This window comes from Numenius arquata, chromosome 3 (genome assembly GCF_964106895.1).
Source record: "Numenius arquata chromosome 3, bNumArq3.hap1.1, whole genome shotgun sequence".
In the NCBI taxonomy this organism is placed as follows: Eukaryota; Metazoa; Chordata; class Aves; order Charadriiformes; family Scolopacidae; genus Numenius; species Numenius arquata.
Window position 1 is genome coordinate 38,750,105 of NC_133578.1, and position 26,566 is coordinate 38,776,670.

Here is a 26,566-nt window from a genome sequence, read left to right on the forward strand (position 1 = left end):
GGTCTGAGAGTCAGTAATTTAGCCGGAAAGGGTTTTGTGAGAGGCAAGGGTTGAGGGGCAGCATAAAGGTTGGGAGGTGCTCCAGCCTGGGATCTGTTCTCTAACTCCAGACAACATTTCCCTTCAGGATAGTCCTCCTACCCTGCAGTGGCATCTCCCCACCCTCACTGAGACTGTCCTCTCATATTCTAAGATACTTTTGGGGAAGAAAAGAAACCAATTCTTCAAGCAGAAAGCAAAAATGTCCAGCAGCTTCCAAACATTTGTACTGTGTTGTATAGGAGGATTAATGCTGTCTGGGTGTACATCACCAACTGATGTTTTCACTTTGTTTTTAAGTTTGGTTTTCTGAGTGTGTGAGCAAGCTGTGACTGTTGGGAAGATGTGCTGCACTGTTGCCTTTGGGTTACAGCTTTGGGAGAGAGGGGCCTCTGTGAACAGCAGGTGCGCTTGCTGTTCCGGCTGTAGTTTGTTTTTAAGATGAAGTTATCCCAGGAGAGCAAAGAACTGGTGTGGGCTTTCTTCAAAGAAAGATTAGTTTGCACACGGTTGAAAACGTGGGTTGATGTGTCATGTAACACCTTTGTGTCTGCGTGGAGGCTGCTCTGCTATATCTCTGTTTTGGGAACCACGTCCGCTCCTAGCTGGAAGAAAGACAGTATTGATAGTAAAAGAAGGCATGAAACTGGCTTAAATTGAGATGAGCCTTAGCCCATAAACTCAGATATGAAATAAAAGCAAAATTTTGAGTATTTTATGGTGTTCAGGCCATATTCTTTTGCTAAGAAATTTCTGTTGGTGCCCTACTTTCTGACTGCTGTAATAGAGTAAACAAGGGGCTAAATTTTCAAAAAGTGTTCTTCCTCTGTCCTTTCAATTTTACTATTTAAAAACTTTTCTCTGTATAAAAGCATCTTAAGTGAGGGTCTCAAAATATCTGAAAAAAAAAATGCAAATTAGTTAAACTCTCAGTTATGTTTTGGTCATTTTAAGCAACTCCAAATTCCAGTGGTATTACAATCACTGCTCTGATTTACCTCCAACCACTGATTATTACTAGATTCAGTAACTGCTGATCAATACAGTTTGTGGCTCTTGTACATTGTTGCACAGAATAATAACAGTTCAGAATCTCTATATGTCAGTTCTCTATTTTGTGACTTGCAAACTTAATACAGCTTTTCACTCGCTAAATGCAATCATCACCATCTAGTTGTCAGACTGGTTTAAGTCTGTTACTAGAGTAGGATACATGCAGAAATATTATTAAAAATCTGGCATCTCCAAAAAGGTAGACAGAATGCATGTAATCACAGTCATAAGCATTTGATTTTTTAATAGAGCCTTAACAAATACACCTCTCAAACCCCATTTTGCTGCAAAACAGGGAAAATGTTGACCCTCTCTGGAAGGAAACAGGAGACCTAGTCACGCAGGATATGGAGAAGGTTGAGGTACTGAATGACTTTTTTGCCTCAGTCTTCACTGGCAAGGGCTCTAACCACACTGCCCAAGTTGCAGAATGTAAAGGCAGGGACTGGGAGAGTAGGGTACCACCCACTGTAGGAGAAGATCAGGTTCGAGACCATCTGAGGAACCTGAAGGTGCACAAGTCCATGGGACCTGATGAAATCCATCATGAGTCCTGAGGGAACTGGCAGATGAATTTGCCAAGCCACTTTCCATCATATTTGAGAAGCTGTGGCAGTCCAGTGAAGTTCCTGCTGACTGGAAAAGGAAAAACATAAGCCCTATTTTTAAAGAGGGGAAAAAAGGAAGACCTGGGAACTACAGGCCAGTCAGTCTCATCTCTGTGGCTGGCAAGATCATGGAGCAGATCCTCCTGGAAACTCTGTTAAGGCATATGGAAAAATAAGGAATTGATTGGTGACAGTCAACATGGCTTCACTCAAGGCAAATCGTGCCTGACAAATTTGGTGGCCTTCTATGACAGGGTTACAACGTTGGCAGATAAGGGAAGAGCAACTGATGTCTCATCTACCTGGACTCGTGCAAAGCATTTGACAATGTCCTGCATGACATCCTGTCTCTAAATCGGAGATATGGTTTTGACAGATGGATCACTTGGTGGATAAAGAATTGGCTGGATGGTTGCACTCAAAGAGTTGCGATCAATGGCTCGATATTCAAATGGCAACCACTGACAAGTGACCTTCCTCAGGGATCACTATTGGGACCAGTGCTGTTTAATATCTTCGTCGGAGACAAGGACAGTGGGATTGAGTGCACCCTCAACAAGTTTGCCAACTACACCAAGCTGCGTGGAGTGGTTGACATGCTGGAGGAAAGGGATACCATCCAGAGGGACCTGGACAGGCTTGAGAGGTGGGCCCGTGCAAACCTCATGAAGTTTAACAAGGCCAAGTGCAAGGTCCTGCATATGGGACAGAGCAACCCCAAGCACAAACAGAGGCTAGACAGAATGGATAGAGAGCAGCCCTGAGGAGAAGGACATCAGCATGTCACTTGAAGAGAAGCTCGACATGAGCTGGCAATGCACGCTGGCAGCCCAGAAAGCCAACCGCTTCCTGGGCTGCATCAATACAAGTGTGGCCAGCAGGTCAAGGGAGGTGGTTCTGCCCCTCTACTTAGCTCTGGTGAGACCCCACCTGGAGTACTGCATCCAGCTCTGGGCCCCTCAACATAAGCAGGACATGGGCCTGTTGGAGCGAGTCCAGAGGAGGGCCACAAAGATGATGAGAGGGCTGGAGCACCTCTGCTATGAAGACAGGCTGAGAGAGTTGGGGTTGTTCAGCCTGGAGGAGGCTTCAGGGAGACCTTATGGTGGCCTTCCAGTACTTAAAGGGGGCCTACAGGAGAGATGGGGAGGGACTTTTTACAATGGCATGTAGTGATAGGATGAGGGGTAATGGTTTTAAACTGAAAGAGGGGAGATTTAGGTTAGATATCGGGAAGAAATTCTTTACTGTGAGGGTGGTGAGACACTGGAACAGGTTGCCCAGAGAAGCTGTGGATGCCCCATCTCTGGAGGCGTTCAAGGCCAGGCTGGATGGGGCTTTGAGCAACCTGGTCTAGTGGGAGGTGTCCCTGCCCATGGCAGGATGTTGGAACTAGATGATGCCCATGGCAAGGGGACTGGAACTCTATGATCTTTAAGGTCCCTTCCAACCCAAACCATTCTATCATTCCATGAAAACTGTAACCATTGTGAAGCTCCAACTTCACAACTCTCTCGAAGTGATCAAAAGAAAAGAAGAGGAAAGCTGATCAGATCTAGCACATGGTAGATAAACGATAGGTGATATTTAAGCATTTTAATGTAATAAATTCTATTAATCAAAGCCCTTAGGGATGTAGACTGGCCTAATATGTGCTAAGTGGGATTCTGCAACACATCAGAATTTTATTTGTTTCCGTCTACGCGACACTTTGTGAGAGTGCAGGTGCTTTTTATAAATATCTCTCAAAGGGCTATCAGTAATGACAGTGATGAAGGGCCACATTTTAATCAATAGTTGCTGGGTCCCTAAATCCATCCATAACATTGTGCTTGTTGCTGTCTGCCACAAGACTTGCTTATCTGCAAAGCCTCTTAATTGTTCATGTACTCTTTGGAGAGGGATCCCCCATTGAAAGTGTCTCAAAATCACCTTCTTCTTTTGCCTTTTATTCTCCTTTTTTTTTTAAAGATCTTTGGGTGTTTTTACAAATGAGTAAATTATTATTAGTCATACCATCATATTCGTGTTACTAATGTTCACAGGGAGGGCCTCTTCCTACAAACTTAGTTGCCATGGTCTTTCTCTGCTGTTGCAACTTCCTTTAAGGTCCTTATGTTATTAATTTAGCAGCAGTGGAATTCTTTCAGTCCAACCTTTAAAAAAAAAACAAACAACAAAAACCAAAAAAACCACAATAAATTAAGTCTAGGCACTGTAAAAGATGCCGTTGTTAAGCAAATGAAGAATAGGGGAGGAATAAGCTTCTCCATTAGCACCCATCCCTTGTCTGCACAGGCTCCTTCCCAGTATAGAGTTGCGAGCTCCATTCTGCGCCATGGGCTGAATGCCCTCTGCTCTGCCCTGTGTAGCAAGCTGCACCTGAGAAAAACTGAGTCTGAATTTATGCAGAGCCTGTTGGATTATAACAGACTTCTCAGTCTGGAGGGAAAAAAAAAAATCACTGTCTGCAGAAAGCATGCAGCTGAGAAAATGGCTTTTACAGACTCTTGTAGCCTTTCTTCATGGTATCAAGCTTGAAAAGAAGTGTACAATGTTATGCCAGTCTGAAGCAAGAGAGACCATTTCTGACAGAGTTTGCATTTCTATTGGCTGCATATACAACACTAGGCATCGTCTGTTAGCCTAGTGGGAAGGGCTTACTACTGAAAGGTTGTAAAAATAAAAGGATTCATAAAGATTCTGTCCTCTCTTGTGAACTCACTGGCTTTGTGATCAATGTGCTTTACTTCCACTGCATGCTGTAGGGATTGCTTATTTGACCAAAGACAATGAATTTTTGCCAGATGAAACAAGAGAACTGAGCAGGTTTAGGCCAATCCTTGTAAAAAGGAGAAGCTAAAACTCTGTGCAGAGTCTCTGGGTTACCCCAGCAGGGTAGAGAGCTGAAGCTGTAGGAATGGGTCCTGCCCCATGGAAGTGCCATCCCTGAAAAGGGAGCAGATAGAGGGCATTGCTGCTGTTGCTATTGTGGTCCTCTTCAAGAAGCACTGCTAACCCACTTTCCTCTCCCTGTTTATTATCAGGAGAAAGAAAAATGACAACAGCTGCCTGATCTTTAACTGTAACCTAACTGGCTAGAAAGCCTGATATCATCTGTCCTGTTTTCTTTGTGTATTTTCTTGATTGCTTTATCTAGTGATGTTTAGTATTCTTCATTTCTCTGTCATCTGATCTGTTGGATGATAATAGCAGACATCAATAGTGAGGATTTTGTCTTATAAAACCCTATTGAGGACAGCACAGGCTTGATGTGGCAGAAGCAATAAGCTCTGCATCTGCTGGTATGCAGTGAGAACTGTCTTATCAATTAGACCGTCACTCGCAGGTTTGTGCCGGCTTCCCAACCCGGCAGCGTGTGCTGGTAATAGCAAAGTAACAATGGAGATAACTCTGCTTTCTGTATCAGGTAAGGTTTTTTGCTGTAACTTTCTCCCCCTCCGTATTTCTCTCCAGCTGTTTTCTCTCCAGCTGGCATGGGCCATCTTTGAATTGCACAGAGGACACTGATCATATGCTAAGAGCTGTGTGCGAGACACCTTGGTGGAGCTTAAACATCCATGTGTGCATGGCTTCGGGTCAGTGAAGTAGTCCTGGCCCCTCCTTGTTTAGCAAATCACCCCGTACAAGCAATCAGGCTTAATCCCACACTTAACATTCAGTGCAGGCACAGGAGTTTTGCTGCACAGGACTTGATTTTCTTTCTGATGGAAATTACAGGTCCGAATACATAATAGACAAATATAACAGAGGGTGGGCTCTGCCAGGGGCTAGGCAGGTGCCCAGAGGAAGCAGGGTGGTGTGTACTGTGCCCATACGTATAGGAGCTGGGAGAGGGTGATGTGTGCTGTCACATCCCAGGCAGCAGCATCCAGCCTCATTGGTGATAAATGAGTGGTCCTTCCTTGGGTCCTGGGGCAGATGGCCCTGCAGAGTGGTTGGACTCTGCGAGGTGGGTTGTTTGTAGGCAGTGGTTAAGGCAGATTATGGCTCAGAAGTCCCTTAACTATAGATGCTATCTCCCAGTCTGTTGGGTTATGTGGCATTGTGTGGTCCAAAAGCCCTTCCCCAGGCCACACGTGCTGCACCAGCTGGGAATTAGGGACTGGGGGTGAGGAAGACCATCATCCTTCTCCTCTCTGGGAGTACCAGGCTTTGGGAGGGGATAGGAGGGCTCAGGGGGTGCTAGAAGGCAGCTGCGTGTCAGAGAATAACAGTCATTAATCCCATCTGCAGCAAAAGCATTGGGATTTGAGACCTATCTTTTTGTTTTTTTTTTTTTAGAAAACTGAAATATTGAAAATTGGGGGTCTGCCTGCTTTTAGAAAATTAGCCAGGTTTCTGACATGTTCCCTGAGGGTTACGACCTAGTAACTGGTTTTTGTGGCCTTCTATAGAAGTAGCCTGTTCCTACCCTTGGTTTCACTCCCTAGAAGTTGAAAAACATCACTTTCAGTGTTACTGCATGTGAGAAAAGTATTTCTTCTCAACTGAAAACGAGGAGCTGCAGGCTTGGGACTACCAACTGGCCTACTTTTAAACGTGTACTGAGCTCCCTTGAAATACAGTGTTTTATAGAGTTGGTCAATAATAAAAAAAGCCCCAGCATAACAGTATTAACTGCAGCTTGGAACTGAGCATTACGGGCTGCAGTCTAGACGAGCTTGCAGACTTCCCCAGATCAATCCCATTCAATTCCATGCTGTTTTACAATGATTCTTGTAGTTCCTACAGATTTATGTGTTCAAATCCTTTTTTGAAACACAGTAAAAGCTGAACTCGACCTGGGTGAAGGTACACAGAGTTCCCACCAGAGTTTTTAGGAAGGACATTGCTTTGCCTTACAGGCCTGTCTGCAGGAAAATGCTGCAAAATGCTTAGCCAGATGCTTGTAATAGTAAAAATTCCATGAGCAGGGTTGTAGCAATATAAACATGCTTGGTTTAGGATGGTTATTCCCCTCTTGTTCCAGGTAGAGAGTCCAATCAGACCAGTATACTGCTTGTTTTCTTCTTTACACCAGCAACTGTTGGCACAATGCGGTCTTTTGGTAGGCTTGCAGGGGTCAGTCCCCAGCATGTGGCAGGGGAGCTCAGGCTGCCTGCACAAAAGTTATTGGGGCTGGAGGCAGCAAATACTGAGCCAAATCACCTCCAGCATGGCTGCTCTGCATAGGGTTGCGCGTGTTGCCTCCATGTCACAGCTTGGTTTAGCTTGACTCTTGTGTCTTCAATGGGGAACTTTGGGCAAAATGGCATGTACCACATTTGAGAAGTCTCCTTCTGCCCTGCTCTGTGAAGAGCCGAGGAGCTGGGTGGCAGCTCTCTCTAACACCTAACACGCTTCTCAACTGCTGCACCCCTCTCTGCCACAATTTGCTGCTCAGGGCACCAGAGTTTTGAGTCCAAATCAGAGGCTAAATGGTCAGGGCTAATTGTGAACTAGTCATGTTTGACTCTGCCATAAAAAGCTTCTGGCCCAGATTCTTATATAGCATGAGTCACTGACACAGTGCACAAGACAGACAGTCAAGGGAAAGATCACTGTTTTATACCCTGTACCAATTTTTTTTAAGGATATTATGCTGGTTAAAGATGTTTAGTGAAATGTTTGATGTTGCTGTTACAATTACTGGGATTTACATAATCCTTTCTAGAACATCTGAATTTAATTTCTTATATATAATGTAATTTACAATAATATGTCTGTGTCTCTTGTTTTGTTTTGTTTATTTGCCTACACTCTTTCAGTTGTAAAAGGAACCCAGATCTCTTCATTAGAAAGACAGTATTTGAGGAAGACACCCTTTGCTCTCCACCTGTCCTTTATCCATGGCAATCCAGCCCACAGTCCTGGCCACCCTGTGATGACAAAACATAATCCAGCTCCTTCACGAGCTCCGGCGAACATGCTAACTGGGCAACTGAGATGCAGGCAGTCCTCCCAGGGAGCTCATTCCCTGGGGCTGCCTCAGTGTCTCAGCTTGTCCCATCTGCTACCAGAGCTGTCCTCTTTCCTTGTGTGTCCGAGTGGATGTCTACTGCACTAATTGCTGGAGACCAGAGCTGCTGTAAAGGTCCTCATTTGCTTTAGGGCTGGGAAATGAACTCTCTGGGACACTGCAAAGTGCTGCTTCAAAGGCAAGTGTGGTTTTTTCAAGGTGTAGGCTCAGAGCCCACTGTGGAATCAGATGGCCACATTCTGTTCATTTTAAAGGGAACTCGGAGAGCGAGAGAGAGACTCTTGTTGGCAGCTTTGAATGTCTGTGCTTAAAAATGAGAAGTCTTGCTAATGAAATATGTTGCATCTGTTGGCATGGAAAATGAGAATCTTATTTTTGAACTAATGCTCTTTGACTAACATAACATGTGCTTCCAAACTGCTTTGTTTCTAAATACCCAAATAATGAGACATTTCCCAGGAACAAGTGTGACTTTCTCCAAAGTTTTCATGTCCTTCATACTTTTCGGCCTGTTTCCTCTCCCCTCTCAGGCCTCTATTATTTGCCAAACTCGTCTCTAAGCCTTTCTCTGTCTCTGATTCTCTGTGCATTAGTAGTACAGCTGTTTTACAAGCGTGGCATTTGTTTGTGGGAGAAGCTAAAATGCTTTCCTGGCATAGGAGAAATCTCTGCCCCGAGGAGTTCAGAGACTAAGCCTAGAAAGCCTGGACTAAGAAGATAACAGACCATTAGTGGTTTGGGTATTACAGCATCACTTGGGTGACCAGATTATATTCTTCTTGCAAGCGCAAACCCCCTGTTTGACCTGGGGCAGATCATGCAGATCCAAATAGCCAAAGATACAGAGGCAGCAGTGATTTGGGCGTTTCAAAAACCCGGTCCTCCCTGTAAGATAGCTCTGCTCCCACCTCCATGCAGCACTTCAAAAATAAGTGTGTTCCAGACAGTAAAACCTCCAGATACTAGCAACAAGGAACAGCTTAAGTGCATTAGCTGGGATCAGGAAAAGGGAAGCTCCTGTACAAAGGACCATCATTTGTTGCAAGCTGGAATTAAATTTTAAAACACAAGAGAGGTGGTTACGCTGACAGCTCATTCACAAAGCAAATTGGCATGTACTGAACTTCTGCTGGCATGCAGAAGCTACATAGCTTCCTTAGCCTGACCTTCCTCCTCTGTGCTGAAAGGATTCATACCACATCGGCAGGCTGGACAGAAGGAGGAGATTGCAAAAAAATGGCAGGAGTATGAAGCAGAAAAGTTCAGATATGATGTAAAAATTTACAAGAAATGCTAGGGAGGGAGACGAAAAGGTGACCAGTAATTTTACTCTGCAAAAGGGATTTCTGAGATGTTCAACTATATAGCCCGTGCTGTATACTCAGCAGAGGTCAAATCTTTTTCTACAGTCTTCTATCTTTCAGTGCTTGCCTCACTGAATTTTGATGGGTGCATGGCTGCATACCTGGCCAGTCAGCCCGGAACTGCCCATGTGTCTAGTGGAAAATGACCCATACAAACACAGGCATTGTCTTTTCAAACTAAGGATAGTACCTAGTGTTTGAATTTGTGTGGCATGCAAGATACCCATTTCTTTATCAGGCAACTTCAGTTCAGAATGAATAGGGTTAAATGAAGGCCAAATATCAGGGAGTGAATATGTTCATTTTCTGTAATACAGTCTGTCCTGCAAATCTCTTACGGTGAATGATGGACAAAACTGGTGACATAATACAGTAGTAAGGGACTACTTAGCCCAAGTAAAATGGTAGCACAAATAGGTACAAGGCTAATGTTCTGCTTTTTATATATATATAACAAGAATTACACCCTCAGGAGTACTAAGAGCAGCATGTAGGAGGTGTATCAGGATTTCAGTGTTCCTTTGAGCTTCCAAAGACAACATATATTGGCTGGGGGAGACACTAACTCTGGTAAGCAGGCTGGTGGGGGGTGTGAAATTGCCACTGAAAATCAGTATTTCTAATACACTGTTCCCTCTTGTCCTCTATTCAACAGCTCTGAGAATTAAATGGTTTTAAGCAGTCTCCTGGTCTATAACAATTGATTCAGCATTTATTAAAACATCTATTAAGTATGTATTACCCCTTCCTAAACCCTTTATTAAGGGACTGCTTGAGCACTGTGTGACTGTGTTACAGTTGCTATCCGTGTACTCTAGCTGAGTTCTTTGGGATGTGAAGATGCACAGACAATAAAAAGTCTTATTATATTATAGCCACATACATCTTGCTTGTTCTTTCCACTCCAGATGGCTCTAGTTAGCAGAACAGGGTGGTTCAAGGAAAGCATGCCTGCAGCAAACTGCCTCTCGGATGATGTTCCATGAAAGGGGCCTTCAGTTCTTGTTTTAGTGCAGCGTGTCTGTGCAATGACTGAAATAATACTTTGGGGTATGGTGTGTTTTAAAGGGCAAAAAGGGACTAGAAAATCAATCTAAGTTTTTAGGTGACATATATTGCATTTCTATCTTGTGTTACTTAATGAAATATGGTATTTTTGTTATGTCATCCTATCTATTTTAACTGCAAGTTACTTGATCTTATATAGGAACCTTTGAAATATCCGTTGGCAAAACCTGGTGAGAAGACAGCAATGTGCTCAAAGCAGAAATTTGAAGAACAAAAACCGTGGCCGTTTCCGAGAGATGATAAGAAGATGACAGAACCCATAGCTCTCTACAAGGAGAAACAAGTAGGTAATTGGCTCTCTGTGAGGACTGATCATCACTGCTTTAATGATACAGACCCAATGCCAGCATTGCATAAGCCACAAACTCTGTAGCTTGATGAAACCAGGGGCACCCTGCCCACCCCTTATGCCTCTGGGAGTCCTCCGCTTCTGCTGGCACCAAAGAGTGGGTTGGTTTGAAGTGCTTGGCTTTCCTAGGGCTGGGTTGTGACTAATAGCATAATATTAACTGACAGCGCCTCTGTAGAAGCTGTGGGTTTAGTTTTGATGAACATTTAGATGGAAATGGACAAAATGCTTCTCAACACAAGTTTTTCTGCCCGTCTGATGGGCAAAGCGTGTGATTCAGTGGTGAGAATACCTAGTTCCTCCTAGCTGAGACCCTGGCACCTGCCCAGCCTGCCAGGGCGGCCCTTAACCTGAGGTGGTCCCATGCTCTGTCCCCTTCCCATCCTCTTTTCCTTCTCCCCACTGGTGACTGCCTGCAGGAGGCTCTGACACAGTCCTTCTCTTTACCCTTCCCTGTGAAAAAAATTCTCCCCGCATGCCTTCTGGATTCACAGAGTCAATCCTCAGCTGCTGTGTAATGTCACTGGTTTCAGAGGTGCAGCTGTACACCATGGGCTCTCTCTGTCCCTGCATAGGTGCTCCTGTTGCATGGGAGCACAGTGGTACCAGGTGGGCTGACGTCTGAGGTACATCTCCTCTGTCATAACACTGCAGCTACTGACAGCAGCTGCTGCAGAGGGAGCTAAACTAAGGAAATAAGGAAAAATGTGTCACTTGCTCCCTCAGAATTTTGTCTTAGTCCCTAACAGAGGCAACTAAGCATGGACGTTTTGTTTGAAATAATTGCTATAATGTGGAATAGTCTCCTTACCCACCCAGAAGTTCTATATTGGTGTTACAACTGAGTCAGTCAATCGAAGTAAAAAAAAAAAAAAGTAACATAAAACTAGAAAAAAGAGCCAGTCCCTTCTGTTTTATTGTGAACCTGTTTTCCCCTTCAACATTTGCACCTGAAGTATAGGGGTGGGTTAGATCTGAAGTGCACAGAAAACAGGCGTGCATTCCCTGAAGGGTTGCCTTCCTCACTCTGCTTGAAATGACTGTTAGCGGGTGGGAAAAGCCTGCAGCAGCGCTGCCCGGGCCTCGCACAGCGCTGTAGGCACAGGTCACCTTAGCTCACTGTACCAGGCAGGCCGTGCAAGGCTGTGGGTACGCCTGGCAAAGTGGAGGTGGGAAGCACGTCACGGTTTGTCTATTCTCATCCCACACGGACGGGGGCTGCCAGGAATCACCTCCGTCCACTTTTAGGCAAGAGCGGAAACTCAGTCCGGCATAAATAGATCTTCATTAGCCCTTGGCACAACAGGACTTGATTTATTGTGCATGAAAGTGTGTGAATTTACACGGGAGCTCATTCTTGAAATTACGCTTTGACTTTATTCCTATCTTTCTCTTTGAATGTCTTCTATAAAAACACAGCTGAAATCCAAAGGATTCTGTTTTTAAGTAAATAGCAATATAAGATGTTAGATTACTGAATGCACTCTGTGATGAGTCTAACAGTGAAATGTTCACAGGTTTGAGGTATTATTACTTGAATCTTTATTCAGGTAGCTCACTGAAGGAAGCATTTGTAATCTTCCTGAATTTCCAGTGCAGCCAATATAAAAATGAAAAAAAAAAAAAAAAAAAAAAAGAAAAAGTTGGAAGCAGAAGTAATTAAACTGATAGTTAAACCCACACTGAAGGAACTGTGGGGTGCAGAAAGTCATGTAGCTTTTTTTTTTCCAGGAGTTTTCCTTTTGTTGCTTTCTTTCAAGTGATTTCAAAGGCTTCTCAAAGGGAAGGTTAGTGTTACGCTCCAAGTCAGAGCAGTCTCGTGGGATTTGTTTCACCTGGAGTTCCTTGGCCAGCCTCCCTGGGCTCATGTCCCCTGCTTCAAAACCTGCCACATGCTGAGGTATCCATCTGTGTCGCGAATGGGGCTGTGTCTCATTATCTCCCTATTCTTGTCTGGTTTAAAGCAGAGACTGTGAATATATTTCTCTTCTGGTCATGGTTCTTTCAAAGGAAGCTGAAAACAAGTTTATCGCCTTTTATGTTTTGAATCATAGATCCAAAGTCCTCCTCTGACCTCCTCCTTTTGCGTACTCTGCAATAGGCTTTGCTAAGTAGTAGCTGGCACCCTTAGAAGAACTGCAAAACAATATATCCCTTGCCTTCCTTGCTGGGTCTCCCATGTGGATAGTGCTGGGGCTTAAGGCATGGCAGTCACAGAGGAGAGGAAAGAAACTGAAAATTTTCAAGGGGTGTAGGACTCGCTGTGCTCTCAAGGAAAAAAAAAAAGACATCAGCAAAGCAGGAAGAACAGTTAATAGAATTTGTAGGGGAGATTTACGGAGTACGAATTAGCCATTGTGCCAAACATCTCATTTGATTGTTTTGTCATGCACTGGTTTTCAGTATTGCTATTGATGGTACCAAGCAGGAAATAAATGAAAACAAAGATGCAAAAGGAACATTTATTTATGAATTAATTCAGTTGCCTCCAAAGCTAAGGTCTTATATTTCAAAGCTGCAAAAAAGTGCCTGAATTTTTCTTTTTTCCTGTACTTCTTCAAGGTCATTCCGGCTCACCCTTTTTTTTTTCCCCTCTCACTTCCTGCTTCCTGCTCAAGTATAAGTGAGCATATAACTGCTTGATCAATACAGGTGAGTGCAATCTTGCTGGAGACAACTGGAAAGAAACTGGTGGGATTTTTTTTATTATTTCTTATATTTTTACATTGAACAAACATCTTTTTATCACTTTTTGGTGCCAAAGAAGTGGGGAAGTGGTCAGGGAGAAAACCACAACAACCTCTCAAGCCATTGAGCTCCAAAAAGTATGAACTTAAGTGAACAGAAACCCATGATTTCTTTCCCTATGAACTGTTGGTGCGTCCTCATATTCCTGCAGGAGCCATGCACACAGACTTGCAGTGAATGTTAATATGAGGGCTGGGCTGAAAGGTGATGGGCACCAAAATGAACATAGAGGTTTTTTTCCCTTTACTTGGCAGGGGAGGAGGGGACGTAGATGATCCTCCCATTTCTGGTCTTGATATGATATTTTAGAGTCAAAGACATCAGCACAGAAAAACAATCAAGCAGGTAATATTACATGTTGACAATGGCACGAACATTTGTACACTGTGAGCTGTGCATGGGCTTGGCTCACTGGCTGCATTCAGGCTGTTTTAAATGGAATAAATGTGCAAATAGAGTTTTACAGAGCTTTTGCTGAGGGAAGTCCGTGAGCAGAACCAGAAAGCTTGGAAGTTTGTCTTTAATTCATTTCTTGCCTGTTTGTTAGTTTTACATTATTTTGTGTCATAACATAATAGAATTGATGTATTTTTATTTTCAGCTCTTGGCTGAGAGTTGAAATTTAGTGATGATTGAAATATTTTAGTAGTAGCTGCCCAAAATTGTTTTAAAGAGAATTATTTAAGTAGTGTATCATATTATTTCACTAAAACATCACAGTAATGGCCATGTATATTTTGTAAAATGCACACATAAATATAAAAGTGAAAGAGAAACATGATATTCTGAAGCTGATAATCTTTGGATGTATTTATTGTCAGTGTGTATTGGAAAGAAAATAAATGTTGACATATCCAAATTTTCTGCAGACCAGAAATATATATTGGCTATCATATAGCCAAGTATACTGGTTAAAAAGAAAAGGACAGGAAAAGAGAAAAATTAGAAAGCACACTTGAATAAGAAAAAGCAAAGATGAGAGAGAGGTAATGGAGATTTTTTTGTTTAAATTAGTATTCAGAGCTAAGCAAAACAGTCACTGAAAAAACAACACAGTACTCCCAGAAGATATCAGGAGAAGTTAAGTTCTGCATATTGTACCTTTTCATGCACTAGCCGAAGTAGATAATTTACCAAATGTATTTTTTTTAATTAATAAATGATGGCTGGATCCTCCCACTTCGCTTCCACCAAGTGAACATATTTACTGAAGTTGCTTCTCGTTGACTCTAAGGTCTGTTTACATCAACCCAGGAGAGTAAAACACCCTTTGAATTTTCTTAGGTCCACTTTAACACATCCAAAGTGTTGGTAAGGGGGGACCCACAAAATATGGTGAGGGAAGCAGCCTTATATATGTTTTAAGCCAGAGGCTCTGCACTTCTGCCTGACAAAGAGTGTAAAATAACATTGAGGACAGGAATTCAAAGTCCAAGACGAGTGTTTGTGGATCTGCATGTCTCAACGTCTCTAACTCTCAAAATGTCTCCAAGAGAGGTTATTGTCAGAGACTTCACATGGAACACTGTCTGAAAAGCAGACCTTGTTACAGAAAGTCATCCTTTCCATTTCAGGTCAGTATTAGGACTCACAGAAAATTGTATTAAAAGAAAAATTACTGATTCTTTTTACTTCTGGACTTTTGAGTGAAAATTGAAGTAATTTCCAAATTAACCTGATTTCTTGCATCCAGTGTTGTCCTCAAAGAGAAGCAAATGGCTGTCACCACAAGGAGCTTTACCCCTTCTCAGTGAAATGTGTCTGTGTTGGAAGTAAAGCATGGTCCTAATCTGAGGCTGTTCTTCCCCCTCGAAGGAAAGGACACAGGTGCCTTTTCCAGCGTGGAAGGTTCAAAGATCACGTATACACACACATGCATACACTGGGATCAAATTTAAGGCTCCAGTCTTTACTGTGTTAATGAATAGTCACACCCTGGTGATAATGGCACCCTTTATTAATGCACAGTGTAAATGAGAAGGGGTATTGCTGAAGGAGAGGGCAGCAGCCTTGCTAGAGGATGTTTGTAGGCTGACAGCTTCTTCCTAGAAGTCTCAGGTTGATGTGTGGTGTTTTTTGCTGCTTTAGAGAACATTACGTTATCAGAGGAAAGGGTGGATTTATCCTGAATGTATGTTAAATAGACAAGTTCTCCCTTGCCAATCAGTGCTCTCTTCCTTGCTTTTCTTTCTTTGCCCACGTTTCTTTCCCTCTGCCTCTTGAGCGAGGGTTGGTGTTGTGGAAGTAGTTTGATAGAGCATCCATGCAGTTTGTGAAGAACAATAGGGTTTCTGGAGTGTCTTTCTTCTTGGAATATTGCAAACTAATCACCACAAGATTCAGTTGTTTCACCTCAACTTCACATCTTTCCACCTGATGGATAGCAAATAGTGGTCAAGACAGGAATAAAAGGATTAACCTGAATTGCACAGGAGTTTCTCCGATGTTCCTTGACCTAGAATTTAATCAGGGATCTGATTGAAAACTGAGTGAGCTAAAATAAAACAGGCTTCACTGGGCCTTGTCTCAAGCCCTGTAGGTATTAGACACTAGGAAATAAATTTGAAGACTCAGTGTGAGAACAGCACAGAGAAGTGCTGTAGAAATTGGAGAGGTAGACCACTTAGTGTCTGTGCCAGGTATATTTCTTATGCCAAAGTTCATTGTTTTCCCTCATTCCTGCAGTCTTGGTTAACTGACCCACCTTTTTTTTTTCCAGTAAACTATTACTCTCTTCTGCCCCAGATTTAAAAAAAAAATATTTTTTTTTTCCACTTGTCCCTTTGGTCTGAAGGTAGGGTAGATAGGTAGACATCATTCATCCAGGGAAGGGATAGACGCTGCTCCAAGCATCTTTTTCTCTGCAGAAGTGTAAATGTATTGTACCTCTACATCGCTTGGCTCAGAGGTCTCAAAAGCCATTTTTCCATCCTTTATAGCTCCTCTTTTTTGCCATCCCTTTCTCTTGACTTCACTCTTGCCTACTCCTGGGAGTGCATAGAGAAATGATGGCTTCTTGGAGGTGACTGTGGCTGGGGAGCCAAGTGGGGGTCTCTGGGGGGGATCAGCCACCCTGGGAAACCTTGCACGGTCCTTGTTGGCTTTGGGAGGACTGTGGTGCTTGTGTCTCATGGGGCAGCCTCTATCTCCCCTATCCTTTCCTTCTCCACAAACCCAAAATCAGAGTAGCTGTAGCAAATGCGAGCAAGTTTATCAGCTGTGGCCAGCTGGAAATCTGGCCTTGCACCAGATAACCATGGTATAACTCAGACCGCTTTCCATTCTCCCATGCCGTTCCCTCCATGAATTAGTAGCCGTAAAGCACGGAGATGGGCAGCAGCAAATCTTTCTATAATTTCTGCCTTCCAGAGCTGGATAACAGTCCAGGTTTCTCATCATCTCTCTCCCCTCTCTTTCGTGCTCTCTTTTAGGGACAGGTAACAATAATACTACACATTACATGTCCTCCTAACTAATGATTGCCATTATATCTCTGTCAGAACTAGGTAACTGCAATACTCTTTATTATATATCTGTCTTAAAGCCAGTAACAGCAGTACTCTAAATTATGTACCTTCCTTCCTTTTTCTCTGTCAGGCAGGTAATTGTTATGCTCATCTTTATGTGTCTTTCCTGGAGCTGTAATAGTTTTCATTGTATCTCCTCAGAGCTTATTATGGTAATGTTCCTCGCTGTATATTTCAGAGCTGCTATTTTTTAGAGTCACCTCTGTAGTATTTTGCCTTCTATATTTCCTACAATTTGAGTAATTAAAATAGTGTCCTTAGATTAACAGCTTTCAGAAGAATTGTGCTTTTCCTCTCAGGAGCTCTCTGTGGACTGTCTTGGGGTTGGCAGTGTCCTGTAAAACAGCCTCTGCCCACTCTTGACCCCAGGGCTGGCTGGTGCAATTTCCTCTTTGGATTTCAGCAGTGCTTTACTGCCGAGCCGCCGTGCCCACGGGTTCAGCCATGGAAGATACTGAGAGAGGCTTGGCTTCCCCTGGTACTCAGGGGCCACCCTCAGCAATGCAGTTGTCCTACACACCTCCATTTCCATGTCCAGCATTTTGCAAATTGAGATGCTGAGTTATTCAGAGGAACAGGCTGGTCCTGCACAGTACCTAGCACTGTTACTGATTATTATTAAGAGTTATCTTTCTGGGATTTCAGTGCTTCCTCTTCATTTTTCTTCTGACAGTACGATGTCTTCTGTGAGGCCCTGATGGAGCAGAAATAATACTGTGTGGTTTAGGCGGTCTTCCTCCTTACAGCATGTATGCTAAACAGGATAATAAACCAGTAGTTGGTTATCAATTTATGTAAAAGAAGTCCAAGCAGCAAGCCCAATCTGAAAATCGCTTGATAAACTATTCAGTAAATGTATCTACATAAACAACACACGAATAAATTGGAGCTGGTTTGAGAGCAGAAAAGGAGGGCTACGTTTGCAACATGGTTCAGAGACTGTAAATCAAATCAAACCAATTTTGTCTCCCGTTCCAGCTTTTATTAGAGAATCAAAATTCAGATCAGTCTCATGTAAAGATCTCCTTGTACTGCTTGAATCTCATAAGTAAGCCTGACTTTACTTGGAAGTGAATACTGCCTCTAAAAAAAAAAAAAAAAACCAGAAACGCTGCCTGCCCATTCCAAACATGAAATAGCTGAAAAGTAAAATATATTTCAAGAAACATTTTGTTTGAGTTTTGAGATGAACCGGAGGAGAAGCTGCTTAGAAAAGCAATGTACCGTAACTCCAGCTTAGGGACATAACATGTGGAGAACTCTCAAATATCATGGGAAATTAATAGGTATAGCTGAAGTGGGTAATTTCAAGAGTGCAGCCATAGAAGTTGATGCAGACCTGTGAATAACATTACATCCAAGAATGGTGTTATTAAAATTGCCACCTTATTGACTTGCATGGAAAAAATCACAGAGGAAATCACTCACCAGTATTAAGGTCTAATCGTGACAAGCCAGCTTAAATGGAGGGCATTCTGCAACTTAGAAAGAAGCTGTGAAGTTTATTGCAAAGAGCACTGCATTTAGGAGAGGGGCTTCTAGCAAAGCCAATCGAAGTGAAGTTACGTTCAGCTTAGATGAGAAAGATATGCTGGCAATATTTTTTCATATAAAAGAAAATTGAATTCTTAGCCAGAATAAGGAGAAAAAAAAATGGAATCTAGTGTGATTGTGAAATTCCCTCTGTGGTAATCTGATCTGGAGACCATCAGCCAGGGGAGGCTTTATCTGTCATTGCCTGACAAGGAGAATATCCAAAGAAAATTTCCAAAGAAGTCAGCAGAGGTAATTGCTGTCAGCAGCAAAGTCCATCGACTGTCGTAAGAGCAGAGCTGAGCACCTCCTGTGGCAATAGTTCATACATAAACTAATGTCATGAGGTATTTAGTGTAAATTGCTGTTGATTTCAGCAGGTGTAAAACCAGTCCTCATAAAGAGCTTGAAAGTAGTAGATAAGTATGTGCTGCCCAAAGTGCTTCACTTCTCTGCACCTCTGTTTCTTAGATGAAGTGTTTTGATGTCTCATTTCCCCATGTATAAAACAAGTAAGCGGGCACTCCTGCCTTTGCTTTATATGTAGAGGGTGATGGGCAGTGAAAGGCTACCAGATTGCATCGTAACTTTAAATGTTAAATGTTCGATTTATTAAATTGAACTAGGGTATGAGTATTAATGTGATATCTGCAATACAGTTCTGCACAGCCCATCCCAGGCTGGTTTTATGCTCCCCAAGAACTCAACAGACCATGAGTTCACCACTATTGGTGTCTCCTAGGATCTGTGGTACACAGCACCAATCAGACTCCCTGTTTCAGATGAAGCTTTTTATGTTCCACCCACTCCCACCCCCCCAAAAGAAAACCAAACAACTTAGTACTTGTTAGGCCGCATTGACTAAGTTAAAGGAATGATTTCTATCTACCTGCTAATATCAGGAAGAATAAAATGAGCCATACTGTGTATCTAACAAGGTCTACGAGTCTCAGATAATAACATGCCAGCATAGGCAGCTGTAATGAAAGCCAAGCAAGTTAGTAACAAGGAGCTGAAGGAGTCAAATTCTAATAAAAAGAAACAATTTACATGGAGGTATTTCTTTAATTTGTTTCAAATGAGGTGAAATCACTTGATTCTTTCTTTAAACAGCTGGAAAGTTTTTACAGATTTCATAATGTGTTCAAGGTAGCTTATGCTTTTGCAAGAGAGCTGCTTTCAGAGAGCTTCAAATACTTATATTCTGATGGAGGTGGTACTAAACAAAGAAGAGTTACATAAATGCCTTGTAGCATAGGCTTCATGTGTTAGGAATATTAAAAATAACTTCTCAATGCTCAGAGGGTCTTATTTCAGTAAGGCATGCTACATTTTCCATCCTTTTATGCATGACTTCAGCTACAAAACCATTATGGAATTGAAATGTATCTGAATATCCAATATACAATGCCCCTTGGCAAAACCTATGTGGAAATAAGAGGGCTAAAGAGGGAAAACACATTTAATATTCATACATGAATTGACTATGTAGTCAATAAAGTGGCTTGCTTTTTGCTTAGTCTTCAGTTAAGTGTAACCGTTTTGTGTCCAGTTTCCATCAAGCTTCAATGAAGCAGCATACAAAAAAGAAAACCAGACTAAACAGAGAAGAGGTCCCAGGTGTAAATTTGACTTCCCCACGTTTGTGATTGGTAAGATCCATGGTTTGGGGCTCTCTGTTATGAGACCGGACCCAATTTTGAACAACTAAATCCAGATTTCCTAAAGATTCAGGCAGGTCTTGAAGTCGGACTCTGTTAACTCTGCTTTGAAGTTTTATATGAATGCATACCAAATCTCTTCCTGCTCTTTTAGCCTGGCTTCTCGTATAAAATGTCTCTCTGGATAGGACACTCCATTATTCTTTCCCCAATAACTTTTGAAGTGGTTCATCTCAACGTTTCCCAAGGGATCAAAAGCATCAAAACATAGTATTCCTACAAACATAATGAATATGAATTGCTGGATAAAGGCGAAAGAGTGTAGAACTGGTCCTCACTACAAACAATAGGTTACAGTGGACCCTTCCTCATAGCCATCCAGGAGCTGTGAACCATGAGAAAGCTCAGGATAGAGCCCTTTTCTCCCTCGACTTCAAACATCTAAGGACAAGACACAGACTCATGGTAAAATAGGCTCTTATTCAGCTACGTGGGAACTCTCACCTGTTTTCTTTGCTAATCTGGGAAAATATTTTTAAGCTTTTAGCATAAGTTTTGCTCCTATCTGAGACCAGCAAACAAGGTTTGCCAGGGTGGGATAGGAACCTATTACCTTTGAAAATTAACGTGCGTATGCAAACCAGTTCCTCAAACACAAACTTGACACCTGATTCACAGAGCTTGCAAGAGCAATTGCAACCAGATTGTAGTCCTGCAGACAATCAAATAATTTTGTGAAGAGCTAGGGTTTGGTTTTTTGTTTTTATGTTTGGGTTTTTTTTTTAAATCTAATTAATTGGGAGGAATAGAACAGAGAATGAGATCTCTCAGGGCCTTTCAGCCCTCTCTACAGAAGAGAAAAAAAAAACCAAGCAAATAAAAAATCTTTATTATTAAAGCCGTTTTTAGGAGTTGCCAGGAAATTTGAATACCATAAATTACTTACGTGCAACACAAATTCCCATGTATTTATACTCACAAAGGCCTTAAAACTAATGCAGGAAACTAATTTTTCTCAATCTCACGTACAGTATGTAAATCAAAGAAAGACCTCTTTAAAAGAAACAGTATCTCTAGCACTTACAAAACCACTAATAACTTCTGACTCTTTAAAGTTTCCCAAGTGCATATACATGTGCTTTCCTAGGAGGGCCTGTTATCTGCCTCCTCCTAATGGCAAATACTGGGTGTGAGTTTCCAAATTGCACTGGGCAGGTGTCAGATTGGATGGTTGGCTCATGTTTAACGTACCAGCAGAAACTTTAAGTATATTCATTTTGAAGTTTTAGAAATATAAGGCAGTGTTAATAGGTGTTTCATCTTAATCACTGCCAGGGCATGAGAAAGGATAAAGAATATTGGGGGAAGGATTAACGGAGTAGCTTTGGGACAGTTTTGGTGGAGGTAGCACCTGGCTGGCATAGTTTACTCTCCATTCAAGCTGGGTTTTAGAAAAAAGTTCCCACTGTATCATATAGGTCCAGCAACCTAAAATAAGGCTGAATCTGTATAAGGGTAAATCTTTCAAGATTAGTGTTGCAATGGAAAACAGATCATCAAGACACTTCAGATTAGGCATGGTAAATTTAGGATTTTGGAAGGGAAGGAATGAAGACAATAGTTTCCTTCTGAATATGTCATGTCGCATAGAACAATGAGGAGAGACAAACTTTTTCTAGGGTTACAGCAGACACCAGTTACCTATGTGTCCACCATGGTAAGACTAGGGATTTTGAAAGAAGGTAACTGGACAAAATTTTTCAATATTTTTTTTGTGACCCTAAAAGCTAAGCTAGGAAATGGCATTTGTGAGAGAAAATGGCTTTACGTGAAGTAAATTCTCAGACAGCACTGTTCACTTAGTTTTTTTTTTACCTAGTGTTAAGGATTAGATATAGGATTTCTAAAAGAAGGAAGGAATTTTTTTCCATGTATATTTACATGTTTTTATGTATCTCTATATGGAATTATAAATAAATATGTATAAACATATATTTCAAATGTATATATATGTATAGATACACGTTTAGTTTTCAGAATTGCAATACTATCGATTCAGCGACTGGTTATCATGGCGTAGTTGAAGGTAAGGGTGAAGGGTAGTTACCCCTCCAGAAAAACAGATACAGGGAGGGAGTATGATGAGTTTACTGGCTATGAAGATAGCATGAGAAACAACAGCTTGTGGAAGTGAATGACTTGGATGCTTTTGTAGAGGCATTACCAACCCAGATGTAGTTTTTCCTGGGGCTGTGGTAGGAACGAAAGCAGATTAGATTGTTTTCTATATATCCTTTTATGACCAAATTAGATCAAATAATTTTCCATTTGTTTAGATACAGATATTACTTTTGTGGATATAATTTTCTAGGTATTTAGAAACAAGATTTTTAAAAGAAAGTGGTGTGCAGAGCAGTTTTCATCCATGCATTGTACTGTTTAGAGGAAAAACAGTCCTTGTAGAAGCCATTTATATAAATCCATTTATATAATATCTTTTGTGTGTTGACACTCCTTACCTGGATGTGTTTTTTTGCCAAGTATTTAGAGAGAAAGCAGTGAGGTGTGCAGTTTCCTACTGATTAGTGAGGTGATCAGTTCTGGGCCCCTCACTACAAGAAAGACATTGAAGTGCTGTAGCGTGTCCAGAGGAGAGAGTCACCAAGCTGGTGAGCGGTCTAGAGAACAAGTCACATGAGGAGAGGCTGAGGGAGCTGGGGTTGTTTAGCCTGGAGAAAAGGAGGCTGAGGGGAGGCCTCATTGCCCTCTACGACTACCTGAAAGAAGGTTGTAGAGAGGTGGGTGTTGGCCTCTTCTCCCAAGTGAATAATGACAGGACCAGAGGAAATGGTCTGAAGTTGTGGCAGGGGAGGTTTAGATTAGATATTAGGAAGAATTACTTTACTGAGAGAGTGGTCAGGCACTGGAACAGCCTGCCCAGGGAGGTGGTGGAGTCGCCATCCCTGGAGGTGTTTCAGAAGCGTGTAGATGTGGCACTTCAGGGCATGCTCTAGTGCCTGAGATTGTTGGTTTGTGTCTGTTTGTGGGGTGCTTGTTAGTTGGTTGGTTGTTTTGGGGGGGGATTTTTTGTTGTGTTTTTTTTTTTTTTTTTTTTGTGGTTGGACTCAATGATCTCAAAGGTCCCTTCCAACCATGAAGATTCTGTGACTGGTGTTTGGTAGGAGCAAACGGCCTCAGAAAAGTTTCAATGCAGGGACTGCTTAACTGGGTATGATTTTCTGCCCTACCAGCAGTGGCAGGGACAGCTGGAGTATGGCTTTCTGGAAGAAAGCACTCGGGAGGGTGATCCTCCACGGCTTCTGCTGTGCCCAGGGAGATGGGTAGAGGTGTTGGATTTATACAAGCTCTGTTGATGCAGGGCAGGGGGTTTCCAAAGAAAATGGTCAGGAGAACAGTTTTGCTCCTATCTGCTGGATTTGGAGCAAGAGGGTTTCTAGGAGCAAATGCTGAGTTGCTCTGTTTGTTAGAAAGGGGAGTGGAGAGAAAGACCTGTTGTCGGCTTAGAGACGGGTATGGGAAGGGTTTCATGGTTCTGGTTTGGTTTTTGTTTGTTTTAATAGTACTAGATTTATGGTCCTAAGACCAAAGGGAGCTCTAAGTGTAGCAGGTACTCTTAAATTCTTCCATAGTCTGTAGATTTAGGAAGGGGGAACAAGTCTGCAGGAGAGCATGGGTTTGTATTAGTGTGTGGTGTAGACTCTGGATTGCTTTCGTTAAGTTTCATACATGTCAGGCTAGGGTTTCAGAAAGGCAACATCATGGAGAGTACATTTTTCTTCTGTTTTCTTTACCCTGATGTTAGAATGTGTAACAATTCTTCACCGAATTGGATATGTACTCTTTATTTTTTATATAGATCCTATTCATGCCGGTACATTTTGGTCAAAGTTCACAATAGAGGTCAGGTTTCAGAGAAGAAGCAATTAGGAGAATGGTTTTCCACTGAAATTTTGCTTGGCTCACAGCAGGGACCAATTTTGAATAAGACCATGATCTTTATTTTTGCACACAATGGTTACCTGAGTGCTGTTTCCGTGGAGTTTAGGTTACATGCATTAACCTGTAACATTTTGAAAAGCAAATATTAAGGAAAGACATAGGTCTGGGATGAAGAATCATATGGGAAGGAACAAGTAGATTTGATTCAGCTCTGTGTGCAATACATTTTACACTGGGTTTGCAACTAACATTACGGCTTCGGAAAGGGGGCAGGGAGGACTTCATTTTCCTATTAATTGTTGAATGTTCCACCAAGTTATGATAAGGATGATGGTTCACAGGGTAAACGGCATTTATTTAGCTTGAAGTAAATATCAGTCACTCAGGTTTAGAATTAGTGTAAGATTAAGGTTCTAGGAAGAAGAAAACAAAACTCTGGTTTCCTACTGCTTCTTTATTACCATGGTTTAACCCCAGCTGACAGCTAGGACCACGCAGCCGCTCATGCAGCTCTCCCTCTTCCCCCAGAAGGGCAGGGAGAAGAGGGAGAAAAGGAGGGAAAAGCGAAAGGGAAAAAACAAACGTGTGCGTTGAGATAAAGACACTTTAATAGAGCAGTAACAGAAAAGGAAAATAACAATAACAGTAATGACATAAGTCACTCTCACCACCTGGTGCGTTGGTACCTTCCTGAGCAGCGATTGCGAATACCTGCCCCCCGGCTAACCCCATTTATATACCAAGCATGACATCTGTGATACAGAATGTTCCACTGGTCATTCCATCCTTCTGTCTGGGAACATTCTCCTTCTCAGCTTCTATGGGAAGCTGAAAAAAGTCCTTGAAAAGATATAAGCATCACCTGGCGACAACTAAACCAATATGTATTATTGACATTTCTAGAAAGAAAATTAACTCTGTCCCAGCTGAAACCAGGACAGTAGGGAATTTGGAAGAAAGCTCCTCCCAAAATATTACCTTGAGTACATGCTTGAGGATTTTGGGATATTTCGTAGCAGAACACTATTAAGGGAATGCAGAGCTTTTGTGCAAGTCTCACAATTGCACTGCAGTTTGCTGGACTAACTAACTGAGGCAGATTACTTTTGAGAGACAAAGGAAAAGTTAAAATAGGCTGATAAGTTTCCAGGGAAAGGCATCGTGCTTGAGACTTTCTGGCATCTCTGAAGGCTGGGCAGCCAAGGCACATGGAGAATGAGAAATACTGGTCCAGAAAATGATCTCTTCTCTCTGAAATGCCGAGTTGTACTCCATAAATAAGACATAGGGGTCAGATTAAATGTGTTTGCCCTTGTCTTTCTTAAAACTGGCTGTAGGGGATTGCTATCAAGGAGTCCTAAAGTGATATACAAGCAGGTGAGCTCTGTATGTCCTGTCAACCTTGGTAGCATGCTGAAGGCAAGCAGGAGCACATAGCATCCAAAAATTTAGTGGATGGAGAACAACCCTATGCAGCGCTACAGACTTGGGGAAGAGTGGCTGGAAAGCTGCCAGGTGGAAACACCTGGGAGTGTTGGTCAACAGCCAGCTGAATATGAGCCAGCAGTGTGCCCAGGTGGCCAGTAGCATCCTGGCTTGTAATAGAAATAGCATGGCCAGCAGGACTAGGGAAATGATCATCCTTCACTTCACCCTGTACTCAGCACTGGTGAGACCGCACTTTGAGTGCTGTGTCCAGTTTTGGGCCCCTCACTGCAAGAAAGACATTGAGGTGCTGGAGCAGGTCCAGAGAAGGGCAACAAAGCTGGTGAGGGGTCTGGAGAACAAGTCTTATGAGGAGAGGCCAAGGGAGCTGGGGTTGTTTAGCCTGGAGAAAAGGAGGCTGAGGGGGGGACCTTATCGGTCTCTACAACTCCCTGAAAGGAGGGTGTAGCGAGATGGGGGTCGGTCTCTTCTCCCAAGTAACAAGCGATAGGACAAGAGGAAATGGCTTCAAGTTGTACCCAGGAAGGTTTAGATTGGCTATATATATAACGATTTCTTCACTGAAAGGGTTATCAAGCATTGGAACAGGCTGCTCAGGGAAGTGATTGAGTCGCCGTCCCTGGAGGTATTTAAAAGACATGTAGATGTAGCGCGGTGGGACAGGGTTTAGGTGGTAACTTGGCAGTGCTAGGTTAATGGTTGGACTTGATGATCTTAAAGGTCTCTTCCAACCAAAGCTATTCTATAATTCTATGTTATCAAGAGTCACTAAGAAGATGCTCTGGCTTGTACCAGAGGTGAAGGCCAGAGAACAGAAAGATGCAAATGTGTTAGGTTCATGGCATGGCTGGACATGGGAGTTGCTTGTTATTAGGACTCATTAGATTGTTAATTTGGTCTTGGGTTATTAACATGGGCAGTGTGGTTCAGTAAAACCTATCCCATTTATGCAGGGACTCTGTGAGACCTTACAAGCTGTGTTGCCATCACAGCTGTGTTTAAAAGTTTAGAGGTAGTAAAACTTCCACGTGGCAGTAGATTTCAAAAAGAACACCAATAAACAAATCCAGGAAAAAAAACCCTGAGTTTGCCCCTGTCTTAATCCCTGTGATTACAGTAGAGTAGCACCGATATGTGCTGGAGTGAAATGAGATCATAAAAAAATTGCTGTAACTGAGCAGCAGCAGGTTTGTCAGCCTGGGGAGGCTGCAAGAACTACTATAGTAA